Source organism: Felis catus, chromosome E1 (genome assembly GCF_018350175.1).
Source record: "Felis catus isolate Fca126 chromosome E1, F.catus_Fca126_mat1.0, whole genome shotgun sequence".
Lineage (NCBI taxonomy): Eukaryota > Metazoa > Chordata > Mammalia > Carnivora > Felidae > Felis > Felis catus.
This window is the reverse complement of record NC_058381.1, coordinates 23,375,125-23,385,363: the sequence shown is the minus strand read 5'-3', so window position 1 is coordinate 23,385,363 and position 10,239 is coordinate 23,375,125.

Here is a 10,239-nt window from a genome sequence, read left to right as displayed (position 1 = left end):
TCCCAAAGCTGAGAATCCATCCAGGTGCCAAATGGTGCCTTGTTGGGGCATCTGGGTGGTTCAGTCAGTTAAGCATCCGACTTGGGCTCAGGTCATGATCTCACAGTTTGTGAGTTCAAACCCCACATCAGGCTTCGTGCTGACATTGCGGACCTTGCTTGAGATTCTCTCTCTCCCTCTCTCTCTGCCCACCATCCCCCCACTCTCTATGTCAAAATAAATAAAACTTTTTAAAAAATGGTGCCTTGTTTCCATTAGTCCTTACATGGTCACTTTATGGACATCAACAGGAAGACGCTTCTCACTTCACAGAGCTCAGAAGTCCTGTGAGGTACTGAGTAGAGAAGACAGAAAGCCAGTTCCTCCACCTCTCCTGCCTGCCTCTGACATGGCCACCGCAGACTTCCTAGCAGGCTATCCTCACCTGGTTCATGTGAACTAACTCACAGGAAAGCACGGCCCAGGCTTGTCAGACCAGGCAGTCAGGGGGCTGCACCAAGTGTTATGTAGCCTTGAAAGAATGAGGAGTGGCCTAGGACAGGCTCATGTCAATGGAGAAAAGGGACTGGAGTGGAATTCAGCCCAGTAAGAATAGGCTGTGGTTGCCAGAGGGGATGGCGATCCATATGACTTGGGGACTGTAATCTAGATTTGTCCCCAGTCCTTATAGATTATGCCTGAGCCTGTGGGGCCATGGGGCAGAGAGGAAAAACAACATGAAACACTAAGGCACTGGTTTCTCGGTTGTCACTTTTATCCTCCTGAGATTAATGGGCAGCTGTTACCTGTGATCTCTCAGGCCTCAGGGAGGCTCAAGCTCCATGCTTAGAGAAGCAGGCCACAAGGAGACACCTAGTCCACAATGTTGTTTGAACTCTTGGTTCTGTGAAGGTACTCCCTGACACCTACCAGCTGGCCAAAGATAACACACACCTGTGTGTGCCATCTTCCCAAATGAGGTCTTTGCACCAATAACAAGGGCCTTCCCCATTCAGCAGACAAAACCACTAAAGATTAAGGACTACTATGTGAGTAAACAAAAGAATGTGGAGCAGGACGAGCAGAACTAACATCCAGTGAGCACCTTATCCACGCCCAGAGCTTCATGGCTTCACCTCATTGTGCTTACCCAACAGTGCCATCATACTGCGCATCTCCAATTCACAAACAAGGAATTGGACACTGTTCAACTTGTTCATAATTATTGAGGAACTTAGTTGTAGGGGTGTGTAGGAGATAAATTAGTTCTTTCTAACTTCTCAGCTCATGCTCTTTTCTCCATACCATCTGCTTTGCCTTTTCCTCTACTACTCATTCCCACCAGGGCTCAGGTGCACCTCTCATGTCACAGGGGCCAGGGTATGGAGGAACTGGCATTCTCTACCACTGACTCCCAAATTCCTTAACTCCACTCACCTGCTTTCACTTGGCTATTCTACCTGAGAGACAACTGGTCAACACTTCTTTCTGGTGAAATCAGTCTTTTCTATACTATCTGGTGGGGCAAAGGGAACCATACCTGGGTAGGATAATTTTCTTTCCTTATTGCCAGCTTTTAGGAAACATACATAAAATGAATTAAAAATCCATATTTCACAATTATATTATGGTCTTTATGGTCTTGTTCAGTCAGCTCCTACCTATGGACTTACATTGTCTGCTACATAGCTGTTGGTGGAAACACTCATATCTAGGGAGGCCGACTTTGTGGACCATGAAGTTTAGGACACTTCAACCCTGACCATGGCTGAAGAGAGGAGAGGCTGGATCTGGGATGTGCAAGGGAGGAAATATTCTCCTCTGTCCTCTTTGGATCTCAGGCTGGGCCTAAGAATTAAGCTGGCATATGACAGATTCACAGGAGAAAAGCATAACAAACTTTCCTAAGGTATTTACATATAAATGGGAGCCTTCACAAGAAAGTGAAGATCCTAAGTGGCCAGAGCAGGAAAATTTTACACAATTTAGACAAAGTAACAATAAATTTATCAAGAATTGATAGGACAAAGGGGCATGAGTTGGGATAGTAAATGGTGAGGAGGCAACTAGGAAGATAAGGGTGAGTTAATGAGGTTTGTTTGAACAGATTTCCCAGATTTTGCAGTCTCTTATGATAAGAATGTCTTCTTTCCTCCTAGTATAGGGAGGGCACCTTTCATAGGGGAGGTTTATCTCCTACTTTCAGGAAGAAAAAGGAAGGTAAGAGTACACATTCTGTCTTATAGTCTCCTTTCTGATGTAAGTGGAATCAGACCTCTATAGGTTATATTTGTGGTTTAAGAAAGGATATAAATGCATGAATTTAAATATAAACAAAAAGTTTACAATGAAAAGTTTCCTCCCCATCCCTGACTTTCAAGCCCTTCTACCCTGTTCTCTCTCTAGAAGGAACCACTATTATAATTTCTTGGGTTTCCTTCTAGAGATAGTCTCTGTCTCTCTGTGTCTATCTCTATCTCTCTGTATTCAATAACATTCTGAAAATGTTTTAATGCTTGGATTCATGTAAAGATCATTTGGAATGTATATTTGGGCTGATAGGTATTTGTTTAAATTCAAGATACATATCTGAGGTGTTTTCTGACCTTCTGATTACACAACTTTTTTCTATCTGCTTTATTTCTGTTCCTTTTTACCATACAGCATCTAATTTTATACTAATTGAAGAGATGGGCAATTAAAAGTTTGCACTTCCTAACATCAGGAGTCTTATTTATTTATTTATTCATTTATTTATGTATTTATTAAAAAAAATTTTTTTAACACTTATTTATTTTTGAGACAGAGAGAGAGACAGAGCATGAACACGGGAGGGGCAGAGAGAGAGGGAGACACAGAATCTGAAACAGGCTCCAGGCTCTGAGCGGTCAGCACAGAGCCCGACACGGGGCTCAAACTCACGGACCATGAGATCATGACCTGAGCCGAAGTCGGCCGCTTAACCGACTGAGCCACCCAGGTGCCCCTTATGTATTTATTTAAAGTAGGCTCCACACCCAACATGGGGCTCAAACTCACGACCCGGAGATTAAGAGTTGTATACTCTACCAACTGAGCCAGCCAGGGGCCCCAGGAGTCCGTTTTGAAGGGCACACATAGTTGTATGAATACACACATCTGTTCATCAGTAATTTACCATTGGTCACAGTCATCTGCATGTCCTTCTGCTACACTGTCAGTAGAACACAATTTAGCAGTGAGAAAGCAACAGTTGTGGACTTTGCATTCTCTATTAGAGGGATTTCTATGTTGTACTTGCATTTGAAATTTCTCCCTCTGTGTTTACTCTGAATATTTATTTCCCATCAGCTTGTGGTAACACTGATTGATGCGAGTCATGTATTATTCATATAATCTGATTTCATTCCATTAGTGCTGTCAACATTACTATTTAGTCTAAAGAGATACAATTATGTCAGGAGCTCTCTGGTCTTGTTTTGCCTTTGGTATTCATGAAAGAGACTTCTTTTGTATAGCAGATCTTTTTATTTTGTTGGTGTTAACTGGAATGAAATAAGCAAATATGAGGCTGATATAAATGTAACCTTTTAGGGGCACCTGGGTGCCTCAGTAGGTAAAGCCCACTTTTTTTTTTTGAGAGAGAGAGAAAGAGAAAGCGAGCATGAGAGGGGGAGGGTAAGAGAGTCAGAGAGAGAGGTTGAGATAGAGAATTCTAAGCAGGCTACATGCTGTCAGCGCAGAGCTCAATGAGAGGCTTGATCCCATGAACTGTGAAATAATGACCTGAGCCAAAGTCAAGAGTTGGACAGCTCAACTCACTGAGCCACCAAGGGGCCCACCTCTGACTCTTAATTTTGGCTCAGGTCATTATCTCATGGCTGTAAAATTGAGCCCTGAGTTGGGCTCTGCGCTGACACTGTGGGCATGCTTGGGATTCTCTCTCTCCCTCTCTGCCCCTCCCTCGCTCATATGTGCACGCACTCTCTTTCTCAACATAAATAAGTAAACAATAAATAAATAAATTAATTAATTAATTAAAAAATCTTCAAGGGTGAATTCCAGAAGAATAAAAATAGAAGGATGGCTTTTAAATCAGCACATTAGAATCTAATCCAGCTAATGGAAATGGTAAAGAAAAGCAAAAAGGCAACAAGAAAATATGATAAATAAGAAGCAAGAAATGTGACAGAAATAGATCTTAATTTAACAGTGAGGATCATAAATATAAATGGGTTAAACTTATTGATAAAAAAACTTCTCTGATTGGATAAAAATGAGAACAACAATCAATATATTGCTTTAAGAAACACACACAAAAATTTTAAATAGTAAGTTTAAATTTTTTTTGTTAATATTATTTATTTTTGAGAGAGAGAGAGACAGTGTGAGCAGGGGAGGGGCAGAAGGAGAGGGAGACACAGAATCTGAAGCAGGCTCCATGCTCTGAGCTGTCAGCATGGATCTGACGCGAGGCTTGAACTCACGAGCTGTGTGATCACAACCTGGCCGAAGTCAGCCACCCAACCGACTGAGCCACCCAGGCGTCCTTTAAATAGTAAGTTTTAAAATAAAGAGATGGGAAATTTTTACTGGGCAAATATGAACTAAAGGAATGCTGAATTATCAACTTTGATATTTGGCAAATAGATTTTAGTGTTGACTATGCGAAGGAAAAGATATTATTTAGTGTTAAAAGGAAAAATAAATTAAGAAGATAACTATGATCAAGGACATATATGCTCCTAAAAATTTTACTTGAATATACAAAGCAACAATTGATAGAGAAGCATAAGAAATACATGAATGAAGAATTTTAGTTGGAAATTCTATTATTTTTTCTCAGAAACTGAGGGATAATACAGACAAAATTAATGAAAAATAGAGACAATTTAAATTATACAGATTAACAAAATCAAACTAGCAGATGATAGACAACTTACATGTGACAACATGGAACACACTTTTTTAAAGTGTATATAGAACATTTATAGAAACCATACATGTGCTAGTCCATAAAGAAATTCAAAATCTATTCCCAAAGATTCAGCATCATACAGATTATGCTATCTAACCATAATGCAAAAAAATTTTTTTAATCAATTAATTCTCAAACTCCTCCATGAAATAAAAGACAAAACATGTCCTAGGTCATTTTCTGAGGCCAACATTATCCTGATATAAAAGCCAGATAAAAACATCACGAAAATTATAGACCAATATCCCTTATAAAAAAATCGATGCAGGGCCACCTGGGTGGCTCAGTTAGTTAAGTGTCTGACTTTGGCTCAAGTCATGATCTCATGGTTCATGAGTTCCAGTCCCACATTGGGCTCTGTGCTGATGGCTCAGAGCCTCTGGAGCCTGCTTCGGTTCCTGTGTCTCCCTCTCTCTCTGCCCCTTCCCCGCTCGCACTCTGTCTCTTACTCTCTCTCAAAAATGAATAAACACTAAAAAAATCTGATACAAAATTCCTCAACAAAACACTAGCAAGTGGAATCCAACAGCATATTAAAAGGATTATGTATCTAGTATAATATGATTACATGTAATAATAAGATTATAATAGGATTATATACCTAGTATTATAAATCTAGATTTTGATCTGGTAGGAGTTATCCCAAGGAGGCAAGCATGGTCCAACATAAGAAAACCAATCAAGGCAATACATCACATTAATAGAACGAAGGAAGAAAAACACATAATCGCCTAAACTGATACAGAAAAGCATTTGACAAAATCCAACACCAATCAATGATAAAAACACTCAGAAAACTAAGACTAAAAGAGAATTTACTCAATATGAAAAAGGTTGTTTATGAAAAATCCACAGCTAACATCATGCTCAATATTGAAAAACTAAAAGTTTTCCCCTGAAGACAAGGAAGAAGACAAGGCTCCCTGCTTTCACCATTGCTATTCAGCATTCTACTGGAGCTTTTAGCTAGAGCAATTAGGCCAGAAAAAGAAATAAAAGGCATACGAACTAGAAAGAAAGAAATAAAACTATATCTATTTGCAGATAACATGCTTCTATACAGAGAAAATCCCAAAGAATCCACTGAAAAAATCTACAAAAGCTAATAAATGAATTCAGTAATGTTGGAGAACACAAGATCAATACACTAGTGATGAACAATCAATAAAAGAAATTAAGAAAATAGTTTCATTTTCGTAGCTTCCAAAAGAATAAGACACCAGAATCAATTAACCAAGATGGTTGTTAACTGCCTGCCAGGTTTCCATGCGAGGATACTAATGATTTTAGTTGCCTTTTAGCTTCTAACCAGACCAGTTCATGAAACCCAGACTGTTACAGCTATTTCCCTGAATGTGTTTGGCCTGGGCCTACTCCTGACACCAATTTCCACACAAATTAATGCTCATGAATGCAAACCAAAGAAACCAATTCCGACCAGCTTGAGAGAGCAGGAATTTTGGAAAGATGTTATTATACAGCTCACAGAAACCACAGGAAAGACTGGTAAACCAGGCTCAGGAAAGTATCAGGTGTCAAAACAAGGCAAGTAACAACAGGGCCAACTGTAGCTCACAGCAACAGTCTGGTTAAGGCTACTGTTGCTTGGAGGCACCTGGGTAGATCATTAAGTTAATATTCTGACTCTTGATTTTGGCTCAGGTCACGATCTCAGGGTTCGGGAGCTCGAGGCCCACATCAGGCTCCATGCTGATAGTACAGAGCCCGCTTGGGATTTTCTCTCTCTCTGTCTCTCAAAAATAAATAAATAAACTAAAATAAAATTAAAAAGAAGGATACTGTTGTTGGCATCTCTGCTGTTGTGAATTGTTTTCCACTATCCCTAGCTCCTAATATCACTCCTTAAAGATCTACATGGTCAGAAAGAAGCATAATTCTGAGCACCACCTTCCAGAAAGTAGGGAGAGAATGTCTGACTCCCATCAATTTTGGCAGGGAGAAAATGAAGTTTTCCGCTAAATATAAAAGGGGGTTGAATGCAGGTGAGAAAAATGAGATGTTCACAAAAGAACACAAACAACTTTCTAGGGTCTTCAGAACCATCTGGAAAAATAAGTGGAAGTTGTAGGATGTTATCCTCAAGTATCTTTTCAGGGAAAAGTCAACCCTTGGCATTCAGAATGACAGATAAGAGGGGAAATTGCTTGAAAACATTTTAAGGGTATGCTCATGAACCCCCATACATTTCTAAATGAGACTGGAGCATGGAGGAGTTTTGGAAGGGGATGACCAGCCAGTAAAAGACATATGGTGGCACCCGGGTGCCTCAGTCCATTAAGTGTCTGACTTTGGCTTGGGTCATGATCTCATGGTTCATGGGTTCAAGCCCCACGTGGGGCTCTGTGCTGATAGCTCTTCTCAAACTTTGGATTCTATGTCTCCCTCTCTCTCTGCCCATCCCCTGCTCACACTCTGTCTGTCTGTTTCTCTCAAAATAAATAAACAACAACAACAAAAAAGAAGAAGAATATATCAATGCTACCATGCCCTCATTCCAACGCACAGGCTAATCAGGCCATTAGATATTGGGGTTATAAGATGTACTATATGAGAAGCAAGAGCAGAGGAGAGAAGAACAAACAGATATAGGAGGCCAAACTCAGCAGGCTAAGTTGGGGAATCTAGGTGGAGAGAAGTGAACTCTGGGGATTGGGGCCGGGAATGGGGCTTGCAACAGTCAGCTCAAAACATCATTTTTGTTGGGGCTTCTCTGGGAGACCTAGGTTTATCCTCTGCTTCAAGTAACGTCTGAATCAAAGTCTCCATCCCCAAGCCTACCTCCTAACTCTATCCTTTCTCTTCATCACTCCAGGTGGGAGCTGGCACTTCCCAACTCCTGCCACTCAAAGCCTCACATCTCAAGGGTCACGGTCACTCTTCTGGGTTTAGGTATTCAGTCCTGCTAGATATCAGTGTGTTGCCTTAGAATGCGTATTTCCACACTTGCTCCTGTCCTCATGGCTGAGGACTTGCCCTAATAAGGGCCACTCCAATAGACCTGCCATGTGCTACATGGTCATTAATTTTTCTTTTTTTGCTTCCAAAATCATATCCACAGGATGCTAGGGAAAATATTCTCATGCCATTTGCTCTGTCTGGAGTCATAGACATAGAAGGAGGAAAGGAACTAGCTGGGAGGACTTTGCCCCTGATCAATTGGTATTCTGAGTGCCTCGTATTCATGGATTCACTGCCTGTGCACACTAAGGGCCCTGCCAACCCACAGAGAGTCCACCAGAATACCTAAGTAGGAAGGATAATGCAGCCTGAGTAATGCCACAGATACAGTTTATTTTGGACACAGCTCTTCAGAAAGCAGTCACTCCACCACTTTAGATATTCCTCTTCTAGGGCTGCAATTCTAGGGATAGGTAGTAGCCAGAAATGGATTGTGGAAGAGTCTTGTTGTGCCAAGCATTGGACTCAGGGATTCATGAGAAATCTTCTGGGGCAGGTATCCAGGCATGCTTAATAAATGTCCTGTCCATCTTTCACATGGCCACTGGAGATAGCCTTCCAAAATACAAATTTGATCATAACATTCCCTCTGCTTAACAACAACCACCAGTTTTCCAAACTCTTTGGCAGGCAGCTCATTCCTCTTTAGACTCAGGCTTGGATGACCCTCCACCATCCCCCTGAGATGCTGCAACTTCTGCCTACCACAATCGCCTTCCCATCCCCAACAGGGTGCCCACAGTTTTCCCATAATCTGAACTGCCTTTCCTTCCTCTGGAAAACTTTATGCATCCTTTAAGTTCTCCCATAGATGTTCTTCACTCTCTGATAACTTGTCCAACTCCCCAGGTAAAGCCAATAACTCCTCCCTTCACTCCCATGGAACTTAGGAGAAATCTGTACAAACCCCTAGTCACATTGGGTTATAATCGTTTATATAGGTCTGTCTTCTTGACCTGGTTATGCTTACCTTTTTATCTCAACTCCGGCACAATGCCTGCCTGACACAGGTAGGGTAAATTGGGGTTCCCGCTCCTTTCCCTCCTCCTCCCAAGATCACCATTTTCCAAGAAGAGTTAAGCCTCTTTGGTGGGGAAGGGGAAGGAGAGTGAGAAACCCTTTGTTAATAATGACCTGTGAATGGAGAGTCAAGGTCACTTGTCCCACTTGAGCCCCCCAGGGCTGTCCTGGGATAACACTTCTTTTCTAAGGGAGAGCCTTAGATAACGCAGCCAGGTGTTCTGCCATTGGCTGTCATCCCCCTTCTCTTGGAGTGATCCAGATGTCTGTGAGCATCTGTCTACCCCAGCAAAGTCCCCTGGGGAGTTATCCATCCACTTGGACAGCTCTTGACTGATTCATACTCACTTGGGGGACACCATACATGCAGATATGACCACATCCATTGCTGCAGCATTTCATTCTTTGGGGACATGATTCATCTCCTGAGCACATTTCCACACAACTTCCAAAGACTCCTTGGGGTACCTTTGGACAGATTCCAGGTCTTTCTTACCCTGCAACATACAATGGTTTCTGTGTGGTCTGGTATGGTTACTAAGGCAGGGAACTCATGCTGGAGGTCTGAAGTCCTCATGGCTGGTGGGGCTCCCACCTCTTCCGGTTTTTCCTTCATGCTCCTGATGCCCACTTCAACCTCGGTGGCTACAAACTCACTTGTAGGCCTCCATTTTACCGTCTGGCCATTGGTAGAATGTTTTCCCTGCTCCAAAGCCTGCACAGTCCCATCAGGCAAGAAACCTGCACCATAACCCTCTTTTTTTTCTACCTCATTAGAAAATCTCCTGATCACAGGCAGCCATCTCCCCACCTCATGCATACCCTACCTTCATCCAGGAGCTACTCTCCGTTGGAATCCCACATCCAGGGCACATCTCCTAACTAGAGGGAGCCCCAACTTCTAATCAGACCCAAACCCGATTTGATAAGAAGAATAAGAAATGCAGGGTGATTGTCCCTGTAGGCCAAAGGAAACGAGTCTGATCAATGCCAAATCTCCATTCTCTAGCAGACACACTGCCTGCTTCTGTGCCAACCTATTCCCAGGTCAGAAGCTGGGCTCTGAGTCCTCTCTGCTCTCAGGTAGGATCCCCTCAGCACCCTCACCTCTAACGCAGGCCATCTCATCCCCACAGCGACAAAAGCCACCAAAACATAGACAGCGCCTGTCTTCATGTTGCCTTTGATGTGATGCACACACAGAGCCCAGCCCCAATTTATACTGTGAGTGTCAGCAGAAAGGAGGACAGGGTGGGAGGCAGTAGAGGAAAGCGAGTCTATAAGAAAGTAAGCTCTCTAGGGAG